This window comes from Eschrichtius robustus, chromosome 3, assembly GCF_028021215.1.
Source record: "Eschrichtius robustus isolate mEscRob2 chromosome 3, mEscRob2.pri, whole genome shotgun sequence".
Lineage (NCBI taxonomy): Eukaryota > Metazoa > Chordata > Mammalia > Artiodactyla > Eschrichtiidae > Eschrichtius > Eschrichtius robustus.
In genome coordinates, this window is record NC_090826.1 from 166888694 (window position 1) to 166903875 (window position 15182).

The following is a 15182-nucleotide window of genomic DNA, read 5'->3' on the forward strand; positions in this document are numbered from 1 at the left end:
TGTCAGGGGAAATTGTCTTACTTAGAAACTGTAGAGCTTTCAGGAAGAGGTTAATGGTACATGCTGGAGTCTGGCCCTTTATCCTCTTAAAGCATAGAAGTGGATGCCTTCACATACAGGGCAGGCGTTATTATTAACATGATAAGTCTGTGCTGCCATTACTTTTTTTCTGTTTGCTAATTCAGAGAGGAGACTTGAGGGTCTGAGCATTTCTGTCGGTTGTGAAATATATTCCCATGCTTCCCACGTGCTGTGAGCAGGCATGCCATCCTTAATAACAATTTCAGGAGTCCTGCAGAAAGTCTGAGGCTACTAAGTTTAGCCCCACAGCTTATGAGTCTGTAACTCACAAGATTAATGTTGAATCTAATTTTATGGAGTCTGAATATTACTGCCATGATTTCCTTTCCTTTCTTTAACATGCTCTGAGAGTCCCATCTCTTCTCCTTGAGCTTTTCCACACCTCTGTGCTCTACTGGCATTTCTGTTTTTAAAAGCTGTGAGTCACCACAGACTTAGAGAACAAACTTATGGTTAGCAGGGGGAAAGGGTGGGGGGAAGGGATAGTTAGGGAGTTTGGGATTGACATGTACACCCTGCTATATTTAAAATGGATAGGGACTTCCCTGGTGGTGCAGTGGTAAGAATCCGCCTGCCAATGCAGGGGACACAGGTTCAATCCCTGGTCTGGGAAGATCCCACATGCCATGGAGCAGCTAAGCCCGTGCGCCAAAACTATGGAAGCCCACGTGCCCTAGAGCCCCCGAGCCACAACTATTGAGCCCACATGCTGCAACTACTGAAGCCCACATGCCTAGAGCCCATGCTCTGCAACAAGAGAAGCCACCACAGTGAGAAGAGCGTGCACCGCAACAAAGAGTAGCCCCCCGCTCACTGCAACTAGAGAAAGCCCGTGTGCAGCAACAAAGACCCAATGAAACCAAAAAATTTTTTTAAATAAAAATAAAATAAAATAAAATTGATAACCAACAAGGACCTACTGTATAGAGCAGGAAACTCTGCTCAATGTTATGTGGCAGCCTGGATGGGAGGGAAGTTGGGGGAGAATGGATACACGTATATGTATGGCTGAGTCGCTTTGCAGTGCATCTGAAACTATCACAACATTGTTAATCGGCTATACTCCAATATTAAATAAAAAGTTTAAAAAACTAAAATAAAACACACACACAAATAAATAAAATAAAATAATTTCACTGGGAACAAAAAAGCTGAGTCAATTATTCCATTTTCTCAGTTCTTGTAAAGATTATCTGAAATCGTTATAAAGATCAGAGTGTATACATACATGCACACACACACACACACACATGCATTTGGAATGAAGGAAGTTCTGTCACATTTGGACAAAACAAGTCCTTGAAGTGTCATCTGAATGAGCACCAGATGTCATGATGACCCCACCATTTAACAACAGCAACCATTTATGTGTTCTGTGAAAGTATTGATAAATAGTGGTTATTAAGAATCCTGGAAAGGGACCTTCAAGACGGTGGAGGAGTAAGATGTGGAGATCACCTTCCTCCCCACAAATACATCAAAAATACATCTACATGTGGAACAACTCCTACAGAACACCTACTGAACGCTGGCAGAAGACCTCAGACTTCCCAAAATGCAAGAAACTCCTCACATATCTGGGTAAGGCAAAAGAAAAAAGAAAAAACAGAGACAAAAGAATAGGGACGAGACCTGCACCTCAGGGAGAGAGCTGTGAAGAAGTAAAAGTTTCCACACACTAGGAAGCCCCTTCACTGGCAGAGGCGGGGTAGGGGGGAGGGGGGGAAGCTTCAGAGCCACAGAGGAGAGCGCAGCAACAGGGGTGCGGAGGGCAAAGCGGAGAGATTCCCGCACAGAGGATTGGTGCCGACCAGCACTCACCAGCCTGAGAGGCTTGTCTGCTCACCCGACGGGGCAGATGGGGGCTGGGAGCTGAGGCTCGGGCTTCGGAGGTCAGATCCCAGGGAGAGGACGGGTTGGCTGCGTGAACACAGCCTGAAGGGGGCTGGTGTGCCACAGCTAGCCAGGAGAGAGCTCGGGAAGAAGTCTGGAACTGCCTAAGAGGCAAGAGACCATTGTTTTGGGGTGCGTGAGGAGAGGGGATTCAGAGCACCGCCTAAATGAGCTCCAGAGACGGGCGCGAGCCACGGCAGCACGGCTATCAGTGCAGACACCAGACACAGGCATGAAACACTAAGGCTGCTGCTGCAGCCACCAAGAAGCCTGTGTGCAAGCACAGTTCACTATCCACACCTCCTCTCCCAGGAGCCTGTGCAGCCCGCCACTGCCAGGGTCCCATGATCCAGGGACAACTTCACTGGGAGAACACACGGCACGCCTCAGGCTGTTGCAATGTCACACCAGCCTCTGCCACTGCAGGCTCACCCCGCATCCATACCCCTCCCTCCCCCCGGCCTGAGTGAGCCAGAGCCCCCTAATCAGCTGCTCCTTTAACCCCATCTTGTCTGAGCGAAGAACAGATGCCCTCAGGTGACCTACATGCAGAGGTGGGGCCAAATCCAAAGCTGAACCCCAGGAGCTGTGCGAACAAAGAAGAGAAAGGGAAATCTCTCCCAGCAGGCTCAGGAGCAGCAGATTAAATCTCCACCATCAACTAGATGTACCCTGCATCTGTGGAATACCTGAATAGACAACGAATCATCCCAAATTGAGGCAATGGACTTTGGGAGCAACTGTAGACTTGGGGTTTGCTTTCTGCATCTAATTTGTTTCTGGTTTTATGTTTATCTTAGTTTAGTATTTAGAGCTTATTATCATTGGTAGATTTGTTTATTGATTTGGTTGCTCTCTTCCTTTTAATATATATATATTGTTTTCCTTTTTCTCTTTTTGTGAGTGTCTCTGTGTATGCTTCTTTGTGTGATTTTGTCTGTATACCATTGCTTTTACCATTTGTCCTAGGGTTCTGTCTGTCCGTTTTATTGTTTTATTTTGTTTTGTACAGTTTTTAGCACTTATTATCATTGGTGGATTTGTTTTTTAGTTTGGTTGCTCTTTTCTTTATTTCTAATTACATTTTTATTTTTAAAAATATTTTTTATTTTTTATTTTAAAAACTTTATTATTTTTTTCTTTCTGTCTTTCTTTTTTTTTCTCCCTTTTCTTCTGAGATGAGTGACTGACAGAGTCTCAGTGCTCCAGCCAGGTGTGAGGCCTGAGTCTCTGAGGTGGGAGAGCTGAGTTCAGGACCTTGGTCCACCAGAGAACTCCCAGCCCCATGTAATATCAAATGGCAAAAGCTCTCCCAGAGATCTCCATCTCAACGCTAAGATCCAGCTCCACTCAACGACAAGCGAGCTACAGTGCTGGACACGCTATGCCAAACAACAAGCAAGACAGGAACACAATCCCACCCATTAGCAGAGAGGCTGTGTAAAATCATAAAAAGTTCACAGACACCACAAAACACGCCACCAGACGCAGTCCTGCCCACCAGAAAGACAAGATCGAGCCTCATCCACCAGAACACAGGCACCAGTCCCCTCCACCAGGAAACCTACACAACCCACTGAACCATCCTTACCCACTGGGGACAGACACCAAAAACAACAGCAACTACGAACCTGCAGCCTGCAAAAAGGAGACCCCAAACACAGTAAGTTAAGCAAAAAGAGAAGACAGAGAAATACACAGCAGATGAAGGAGCAAGGTAAAAACCCACCAGACCAAACAAATGAAGAAGAAATAGGCAGTCTACCTGAAAAAGAATTAAGAGTAATGATAGTAAAGATGATCCAAAATCTTGGAAATAGAATGGAGAAAATACAAGAAACGTTCAACAAGGACCTAGAAGAACTAAACAGCAAACAAACAATGATGAACAACACAAATGAAATTACAAATTCTCTAGAAGGAATCAATAGCAGAATAACTGAGGCAGAAGAACAGAAAAGTAAACTGGAAGATAAAATAGTGGAAGTAACTACTGCAGAGCAGAATAAAGAAAAAAGAATGAAAAGAATTGAGGATAGTCTCAGAGACCTCTGGGAACATTAAACGCACCAACATTCAGTTATAGGGGTCCCAGAAGAAAAAGAGAAAAAAAAAAGGGACTGAGAAAATATTTGAAGAGATTATAGTTGAAAACTTCCCTAATATGGGAAAGGAAATAGTCAATCAAGTCCAGGAAGCACAGAGAGTCCCATACAGGATAAATCCAAGGAGAAACACGCCAAGACACATATTAATCAAACTATCAAAAATTAAATACAAAGGAAAAATATTAAAAGCAGCAAGGGAAAAGCAACAAATAACATACAAGGGAATCCCCATAAGGTCAACAGATGATCTTTCAGCGGAAACTCTACAAGCCAGAAGGGAGTGGCAGGACATATTGAAACTGATGAAAGGGAAAAACCTACAACCAAGATTACTCAACCCAGCAAGGATCTCATTCAGAATCGATAGAGAAATTATAACCTTTACAGACAATAAAAGCTAAGAGAATTCAGCACCACCAAACCAGCTTTACAACAAATGCTAAAGGAGCTACTCTAGGCCAGAAACACGAGAGAAGGAAAAGACCTACAATAACAAACCCAAAACAATTAAGAAAACGGTAATAGGAACATACATATCGATAATTACCTTAAATGTAAATGGATTAAATGCTCCCACCAAAAGACATAGATTGGTGAATGGATACAAAAACAAGACCTGTATATATGCTGTCTACAAGAGACCCACTTCAGATCTAGGGACACATACAGACTGAAAGTGAAGGGATGGAAAAAGATATTCCATGCAAATGGAAATCAAAAGAAAGCTGGAGTAGCAATTCTCATATCAGACAAAATAGACTTTAAAATAAAGACTATTACAAGAGACAGAGGAGGACACTACATAATGATCTAAATGTCCATCGACAGATGAATGGATAAAGAAGATGTGGCACATATATACAATGGAATATTACTCAGCCATAGAAAGAAACGAAATTGAGTTATTTGTAGTGAGTTGGATGGACCTAGAGTCTGTCATACAGAGTGAAGTAAGTCAGAAAGAGAAAGACAAATACTGTATGCTAACGCATATATATGGAATCTAAAAAAAAAAAAAAAAAGGTACTGATGAACCTAGTTGCAGGGCAACTAGATTGACATAGAGAATGGACTTGATGATATGGGGTGGGAGGGCAAAGCTGGGGCGAAGTGAGAGTAACATCGACATATATACACTACCGAATGTAAAATAGTTGGCTGGTGGGAAAAAGCAGCATAGCACAGGGGGATCAGCTCGGTGCTTTGTGATGACCTAGAGGGGTCGGATAGGGAGGATGGGAGGGAGGCTCAACAGGGAGGGGATATGGAGACATGTGTATGCATACGGCTGATTCACTTTTCTGTGCAACAGAAACTCACACAGTATTGTGAAGCAATTATACTGCATTAAAAAAAAACTCTTACTCAGTTTCTGCCCAAGAAACCAGTACCCTGCGTAAAAACATTGTGTGTCAACAGTTTACTTTGATTCAGAGCAAAGAACGGGGCACTGGTGTGATTCTTCACAAATCTTAGCTTGGCCACCAAGCAATATTACCCACCATCCTGAGAAATTTCTTACTTTCCCACCATGTCAAACCTTTGGAATTAATGCTGCAAATCAACAAACGAATTTTTAGAATTAGACATAGAGAACAATGAGATATAATTGAGAAGCCAGTACTTCACCTTTTTGGTCAAATGAATTCTGACAGGGTGCCAAGATAATTCAATGGAGAAAGAATAGTCTTTCAACATATGGTGCTAGGACAACTGGACTGCCACCAGGAAGAGAATGAAAGTAGACTCCTTTCTCACACCATATACAAAAATTAACTTTAAGGATCATAAACCTAATTGTAAGAGTTAAAACCATAAGACTCTTAAAAGAAAACAAACCTGCAAATACCTTCATGACCTTGGATTAGGCAATAATTTCTTAGGTATGACACCAAAAGCACAAGTAACAAAAGAAAAAAATAAATTGGACTTCATCAAAATTAAGACTTTTTATGCTTTAACAGACACCATCAAGAAAATGTAAGGACAACCCACCAAATGGGAGAAATATTTGCAAATCATATATCTAAAGGACTTGTATCTAGACCGTATAAAGAATTCTTATAACTCAATAATTTAAAAAAATGAATAACCCAATTTGAAAACGGGCAGCTCTTTCCCAGCTGTTACCATGGAGGGTGCAGAAGAGAAGAAAAAGAAGGTTCGTGCTGTGCCAGAAAACTTTAAGAAAAAGTGAAAGAATTTTGCAGAGCTTAAGATCAAGTGCCTGAGAAAGAAGTCTGCCCAAAAGATGCTTCGAAAGGCAGGGAGGAAACTTATCTATGAAAAAGCTAAGCACCATCAGAAGGAATACAGGCAGATGTACAGAACCGAAATTCGAATGGCTAGGATGGCAAGAAAAGCCAGCAACTTCTATGTACCCACAGAACCCAAATTGGCATTTGTCATCAGGATCAGAGGTGTCAATGGTGTGAGCCCAAAGGTTCAAAAAGTGTTGCAGCTTCTTAGCCTCCGTCAGATCTTCAGTGGTACCTTTGTGAAGCTCTATGGCACCTTTGTGAATTCTCAGCATGTTAATTAACATGCTGAGAACTGTGGAACCATACACTGCGTGGGGGTACCCAAACCTGAAGTCAGTAAATGAACTGATCTGCAAGCGTGGTTACGGCAAAGTCAACAAGAAGCAAAGTGCCCTGACAGATAATGCGTTGGTTGCTCCGTCTCTTGGCAAATATGGCATCATCTGCAGGAAGGATCTGATTCATGAGATCTATACCATTGGAAAACATTTCAAAGAATCAGACAACTTGCTGTGGCCCTTTAAATTGTCTTCTCCACAAAGCAGAATGAAGAAAAAGACCACCCATTTTGTAGAAGGTGAAGATGCTGGCAACAGGGAAGACTAGATCAACAGGCTTATTAGAAGGATGAACTAAGGTATCTACCATGATTATTTTTGTAATCTGGTCAGTTAATAAACAGTGACTGCTTTCAAACTGGAAAAAAATAAATAAATAAAAATGGGCAAAGGATCTGAACAGAACTTTCTCCAAAAAATGACTAATAATCTCATGAAAAAGTGCTCAGTGACATTATCCATCAGGGAAACGCCAATCAAAACCACAGTGAGATGGCACTTCACATCCTGTCAAAAAGTAGATAATCACAAGTGTTGTGGAGGATATGGAGAAAATGCAACCCACATGCAGTGCAGGTGGCAATGTAAAATGTTGTGTCTGCTGTGGGAAACACTCTGGCAGTTCTTCAAAAGGTTAAATGTAGAGTTACCATAGGACACAGCAATTCTAATCCTAAGAATATACCTGAGAGAAATAAAAACGTATGTCCACATAGAAACCTGTACACAGATGTTTATAGCAGCATTATTCATAATAGCCAAAAAATGGAAACAACCCAAATGTCCATCAGCTGATGACTGGATAAATAAAATGTGGTATATCCATGTAATGTAATGTTATTTGACAATGAAAAGGAATGAACTTTTCCTATATAGCACTGATACATGTTATAAACTGGAGAAACCTTGAAAACATTATGTTAAGTGAAAAGAGCCAGTCACAAAAGGCCACATACTATATCATTTCATTTCAATGAAATATCCAGAATGGGCAAATCTATAAAGATAGGAAGTAGATTAGAGATTGACAGGGGAATTCCCTGGTGCTCCAGTGGTTGGGACTCTGCGCTTTCACTGCCGGGGCCCGGGTTTGATCCCTGGTCGGGGAACTAAGATCCTGCAGGCCACATAGCATGGCCAAAAAGAAAAAAAAAAAAGATTAGTGATTGACTAGGGGTGGGAGGTGGGGGGGAAATGGGAAGTGACTACTAGTGGGTGTGAAATTTCTTTTTGGGTTGATGAAAATGAAAAGTTGATTGTGATGATGGTTGCACAACTCTGTGAATACACTAAAGCCTATTGAACTGTATACTTTAAATGAGTGAATGATATTTCTATAAAGCTGTTAAAAAAGAAAAAAAAATTCTTAGGAATAAATTTAGCCAAGGCAACAAAAGACTTGTATATTGAAAACTACAAAACATTGCTGAGAGATGTAAATGAACAGAAAGACATCCTGTGTTCATGGATTGGAAGAGTTAACATTGTTAAGTGACATTGCTATCTAAAGCAATCTACAGATTCAATGCAATCCCTATTAAAATTTCAATGGTGTGTATTGCATTGTATTGTTTTGTTTTGTTTTGCTTCTTGAAGAAATAGAAAAATTCAACCTAAAATTTATATGGAATCTCAAGGGACCCCAAATAGCCAAATAAATCCTGAAAAAGAGGAACAAAGTTGGAGAACTCACACTTCTTGATTTCAAAACCAACTACAAAGTTCTAGTAAGAAAACTGGTTATCTACATGCAAAAGAACGAAACTGGACTCTGATCTTACATCATATACAAAAGTTAACTCAAGGATCAAAGAGTTAAACTTAAGCACTAAAACTACAGAAATCTTAGGGAAAAATATGGGAAATCTTCAAGCCATTTGATTTGATAATGATCTTGGATATGACACCAAAGTCACAGGCAACAAAAGAAAACATAAGTAAGTTGGACTTTATCAAAATTAAAGACTTTTGTGCCTCAAGGGAGAGTGAAAAAAACACCATAAAATATTTGCAAATTATATATCTGATAAGGGATTAATATCCAGAATATGTAAAGAACTCCTAAAACTCAACAACAGCAAAAACCCAATTAAAAAATGGACAAAAGATTTGAATAGACATTTCTCTAAAGAAAATATACAAATGGCCAATAAGCACATGAGAAGATACTCAACATCACCAGTCACTAGGGAAATGCAAATCAGAACCACGAGATACCACTTTAAACCCATTAGGATGACTACCATAAAAAATGGAAAATGACCAGTGTTGATGAGGATATGGAGGAATTGGTGGTGCATGCATTGCTCGTGGAAATGTAAGATGGTGGAGATGCTGTGGAAAACAGTTTGTGGTTCCTCAGAAAGTTAAACATAGAATTACTGTATGATCCAGCAATGCCAATTCTGAGCATACACCCCAAAGAACTGAAAACAGGGACTCAAATAAATACTTGTATACCAATGTTCATAGCAGCATTGTTCACAAATAAGCCAAAGGGCGGAAACAACCCAACTCATCTGTCTACCCACAGATGAGTGGATAAACAAAAGGTGGAATATACATACAATGGAATGTTATTCAGCCATAAAAAGAAATGAAATTCTTACGAATGCTACATGGATGAACCTTGAAAACACCATGCTAAATGAAATAAGCCTGAAACAAAAGTACAAATATTGTATGATTCTACTTATCTGAAACACCTAGAATAGGCAAATTCATAGAAACAGAAAGTAGAATAGTGGTTACCAGGAGCTTTGGGGGCATGTGGAGTGAGTAGTTATTGTTTAATGGGTACAGAATTTCTGTTTGGGATGATAGAAGAAAAAGATCTGGATATATATAGTGGTGATGATTTAAAAAAAAAAAAGATAGTGGTGATGGTTACACAACACTGTGAATGTACTTAATGACACCAAATTGTAAAATTAAAAAGGGTTAAAATGGTAAATTTTATTGTATGTATATTTTACCACAAAGCGGGGCGGGGTTGGGGGGTGGAAGGGGGACATCATTACCATCCTGACAGTTCTTGTTACTGTCTTTTTCTAAATTAAAAAAAAAGTTTCCTGGGCTTCCCTGGTGGTGCAGTGGTTGAGAATCTGCCTGCCAATGCAGGGGACACGGGTTCGAGCCCTGGTCTGGGAAGATTCCACATGCCATGGAGCAACTAGGCCCGTGAGCCACAATTACTGAGCCTGCGCGTCTGGAGCCTGTGCTCCGCAACAAGAGAGGCCGCGATAATGAGAGGCCCGCGCACCGCGATGAAGAGTGGCCCCCACTTGCCACAACTAGAGAAAGCCCTCGCACAGAAACGAAGACCCAACACAGCCATAAATAAATAAATAAATAAATAAACCAAAAAAAAAAAAAGTTTCCCTAATAATCCTATTTCTTGGGACTTCACTGGTGGTCCAGTGATTAAGAATCTGCCTTCCAATGCAGGGGACACAGGTTCGATCCCTGATCCAGGAACTAAGATCCCACATGCCGCAGGGCAAGTAAGCCCACGCACCACAACTACTGAGCCCGTGCGCCACAACAAGAGAGAGAAGCCCAAGTGTCGCAACAAAGAGCCCGCACACCGCAACAAAAGATCCTGCATGCCACAAGGAAGATCCCACATGCTGCAACTAAGACCCGAAGCAGACAAAAATTTTTAATTAATTAATTAATTAATTTTAAAAAATAATAATCCTATTTCTCTACATCCTTCCTTTTTTAAAGGTTAGTGTTTGTGTAAAAGACAATTTGCATAAAGAAGTTTAATATTCACTATTAACCATGTTATAAATTTTAGAGGAGTTAAAATTTTTGCTTCAATAAGGGACATTAAAAAAAAAAAAAACTTTCTGTGGTTAATATTCAACTGGCCAGTATTGCAATACCTAGTTTGTACCTTATTTAAGTGATCTTGGACAAGTTACTTGAACTCTTCAATCTTCAGTTTCCCCACCTGTGAGTAGGTAGAATACTTCCCCAACAGGATTTCTATAAAAATTCAGTTATATCAGAGTTTTTTGTGGAATTTGACAGGCTAATCCTGAAGTTTCCAGAAAAGTGTAAAGGACCAAGACTAGCCAAGACACACTTGAAGAAGAACAAGAAAATGGGTCTTGCCCTATCAAATATCAAGAATTATTATAAAGCTCTAGGAATGAGATAGTGGAGACACAGGGGTTACAAACTGAACAATGAAATAAAATAGAAGTTCCAAAAACAGAGCCAGATGTATATATATAAACTTATGACAAGGCTGCCATTGCTTATCAGTGAGGAAATTCATGGTTATAGGGACTACTGTCTATCTCCATGGGACAAGAAAGAAAGAAATATTGCCCTATTTCACACCAAACACAAAAATCAATTCCAATGGATAAAGAAGATGTGATGTGTATATATATGTATGTATATATACAATGGAATACTACTCAGCCATAAAAAAGAATGAAATTATGTGATGTACTGTTTTGAAAATGATGATTTATTCACTGAAGCAACAGCTTCAGGATCTCTATTTGCAATAATTTACAAATACTTTCTAATTAAGATATTTCACTTAAAAAATGAAATTTTGCCATTTTCAACAACATGGATGGACTTGGACTTGGAGGGTATTATGCTTAATGAAATAAGTCAGACAGAGAAAGACAAATACTGTATGTGATCACTTACATGTGGAATCTTAAAAAACGCAATAAACTAGTGAATATAACAAAAAAGAAACAGACTCACAGACAAAGAGAACAAACTAGTGGTTACCAGAAGGGAGAGGGAAGTGGAAAGGGGCAAGATAGGGGTAGGGGATTAAGAGATACAGACTACTATGTATAAAATAAATAAGCTACAAGGATATATTGTACAACTCAGGGAATATAGCCAATATTTTATGATAACTATAAATGGAATGTAACCTTTAAAAATTGTGAATCACTGTGTTGTACACTTGAAACATATAATATTGTAAATCAACTATATCTCAATTTTTTAAAAAAATCAATTCCAGGTAGACTAGAGACTTAAATGTGAAAGACCAAACTATGAAATTTTTAGAAGACAATACAGGCCATATGTTCATAACCTTGATTGCACAGAAATGGCACAAAAAGCATAAAGCATATAAGGGAAAGTTCGGTAAATTGGACTAAGCTAAAATTAAGAATGCCTGTTCACCAAAAGACAATGTAAAGAAAATGAAAAGAGAAGCTATTAGTTGCAACACATAGTTGAGGTAGTGTCTTGGTCCCTTCAGGCTGTGTAACAAAATACCACAGACTGGGTGGCTTATAAAAAATAGAAATTTATTTCTCACAGTTCTTGAGGCTGAAAAGTCCAAGACTAAGGTCCCTGTTGACTCAGTGTCTGGTAGGAGTCTACTTCCTAGTCCTAGACAGCCATTGTCTCCCTGTATCCTCACATGATGTAAAGGACAGGGGCTCTCTCTCTGACCTCTTTTTAATCCCATTCATGAGGGTTCCACCCTCATGACCTACTCACCTCCCAAAGGCCCCACCTCCGATCACCATCACACTGGGGATTAGGTTTCAACCTCTGAATTTTGAAGGGACACAAACATTCAGTCTATAGCAGGTAGTACCTAAAATATGCAAAGAATTCCTACAAATCTATAATAAAAAGATACAGATCCCAATAGAAAAGGGTTGGCAAAAGATCTGAACTAGCTCTTTGCAGAAGAAGAAATATAAATAGCCATAACCAAATGAAAATGTGCTCAACCTCATTCGTAATCAGGGAAAAACAAAATTAAAACCACAACGAGATACCATTTCACACCTACCAGACTGGCAAAAGTTAAAAGGAGAATGGCTACATCTGGGGAAGGAGGAGGACGCTTCCAGGGGAAGCACACAGGGGATTTCAAAGGTAAAGCTGAACACAGGTGTTCGCTCTACTATAGTTCTTTACACATAACATGTATTTTATGAATACTCTTTGAAGCTGCTCAGTATTTAAGCAGAACAATTAAATGAGACGATGACTCAGTAAAATAACACAGCACAGTGGCTGGCATATGCTAGGTGCCCATTCTTCTAATTCTTGTTTCACTGTAAATATTTGAGAAGAAATTTGAACAAAACTAAATAGCGGCTTTCTCGCAACTCCAGTACTTGTTGGTAGATTGAAGAAGACTACAGGATCAGATTCCAGATCTATTCAAAGACAGGAACAAACAAGCCTTCCCACTCCCAGTCCCCCATCTTACAATCTCGTTATTTATTCCAATTTTACTGAAAATAAACATCTAAAAGTGTTTCATCCTTTCTCCCATCTCTTTAGATCTCTTTGTGACTAGAAAATAGCCCTTCTGTAAAATCATTATGAGAGAAGCCACAGCCCAGTGGTGGAATAAATGAAAATCTAGGCACAGTGGATGCCTGCAAGCCAGTGCACTGTCTCAACCTGGCCCTCCACATCGCTACACGGTATGTAACAGGCAGGAAAGGAGAAAAGCTAAAGGCTTGCGCCATGCCTGCTCTTGGATTATACTGCGGCTCACATGTTTTAAATCCCTAAATCATTTTGAAAATATCTGTCATGCAAAAGAGCCCCAGACCAAAGAGAGCTGCTGCTAATAGCAACATTTTAGTAATAAAGCCTCTGACATTGGTCTTCTCCCCACAGTTTTGCTTTTCTCCTTCTGTAACCTTGAAGCAGCTTGGAAAAACAAACAAACAAACAACATAAACAAGGTTTCATTATTTCATCCAAACAGACTTCAGACAAATGGCATCCAGGTATGACACAGAGACCAGCAATAGGATTTCTACGTTAATGAAAATCAGGAGGAACAAAAAAACCAAGCCAGGCCAGGACTGTGTTTTCACTGGCGGTTTGGAAGAGGGGGTGAGTGAACCAGCGAGAGGAAGAAAGGAAGGGGAGCTGGCCAGACGTCAGCTGGGTGAGGGAAGCAGATGACAACCAAGACGGTTCGTCCCTTCGCTTCATCCCTGAGAGCCTAGTGCATGCCAGGCTTTGTGCTCGGAAACTTCAGCACAGTCCTGCCTCGTGGAGAACACAGCTTAGCGGGAGAAAGAGAGGAGAAATGAGTAATAAACGGCGTAAGAGGAGAAGCAGGGGCTGCCGTGGGAGCACACGGCCCCAGGCTTGCAGGCTCCGCCTTCCCAGGGGGATCAACTCTAGCCTTGGGCTCTAAAGAGGAGCACGAGTTAGCCTGACACAGTGGGGTGGGGGCCCGGTGAGAAGCAAGGGGAGAAAGCCCCAAGCTGGGGGCGCTGCAGGTGTGGAGACTTCGGAAGCAAGCAGACTATCCAGAAGGCTCACTGAATAGATTAGAGGGCCTGGAGCAAAGAATACAAGAAGGGCAGAGCTAGGTTCACGCTCTCCCTGGGGTAAGGCCCACTGGACAATCCCAGGAAATGTACAGCCTTAGCCCTTAAGAGCAGATGGCATGGTCCATACACCTCACCTCTACGGCACTCTGGCAACAATAACACACTTGGCTGCGGGTAAGATGCAGGTCGGGAGGTCTGGCTGGGACATGACAGTGACTCAGGGAATGCAGTTGGACCATACACACTGAAACCACAATTACAAGACTGGTTGAAAATTTCTGCAAGAAAAAAACATTTGCAGTGTGGACCTTCCCGTACACACACTCAGGTCTACGACTCCTGGAAGCTCCCCTGCTGTATTTCAAGAGAAGCCTCCAAGCATTCAAAGTCTGTGTTGGGAAACGGGTAAGAGTTTGACAGCCTGCCTGTTGGTATTGAGAACACCTCTGCCGAATTGAAGAAACTGGACTTTTTTCATTTCGAGATCTGCTCACACACAGCCTTAGGGGCATTTGTAAGGTGAGACTGAAGAGGACTAGGAAGTGGGGCGATGTCTGCCCATCACATGCTTAGTCCTAAACTATCCCACCTCCCCATCCCCGCTCCCCACCAGCTCTTCTAGTACCGCAGCTGCTGCAGGCTCTCTTAGCCAGAGACCTGTCAGGAGTCAATTGAGCTGTATCCATCCAGGTATTGCAATACATTTGTTTCAACTATAATTACTCCTCCTGGCAGAGAGACGCATCCTGGTGTGAGACAGAGCAGGCCAGCGCCACCCAGGTGCATGGACCAGGCAGCAGGCAGAGTGCAGTGAGGTAGCTCTGCCATCTGGTGCGTAGAAGAAAGGGCCTGAGGCTCACACCTCCACCCACAGCCTCTAAAGTCCAGACTTCCCATAACAAACCAAGTGCTAACACCTCCATTCAATTCTATTCAGCCCCTCCAGTCCCATGCGTCCATTTTTTGACTCCTCATCCTCTTCCAATTAGCCCTTGACATTCATTTTGACCTGATCTCACCAGGATAAAAATGCTGGGTTGTTAGGGCCAGGGGTTGAGAGTGGAAAGCAGAGAAAATTAATTGTGTAATTTGTCTCAAGGTCTCTACAAGCCCTGGTGACAGCCTTACCTCTTCTATCCAGACATGGTCCTGATAGAGATAATAATGGATTATTTTCCTAAAAAT

The 15182-nt window shown here is 41.2% G+C and overlaps 1 protein-coding gene and 1 pseudogene across 3 annotated transcripts in view; one reads left to right on the plus strand and one right to left on the minus strand.

Annotated features, from left to right (window-relative positions):
* The window catches only part of CNIH3 (cornichon family AMPA receptor auxiliary protein 3), a 268679-nt gene that overhangs the window by 134970 nt on the left and 118527 nt on the right, over window positions 1-15182 (minus strand). The window lies entirely within an intron of this gene.
* Window positions 6214-7026, plus strand: LOC137761610 (large ribosomal subunit protein uL30 pseudogene; annotated as a pseudogene).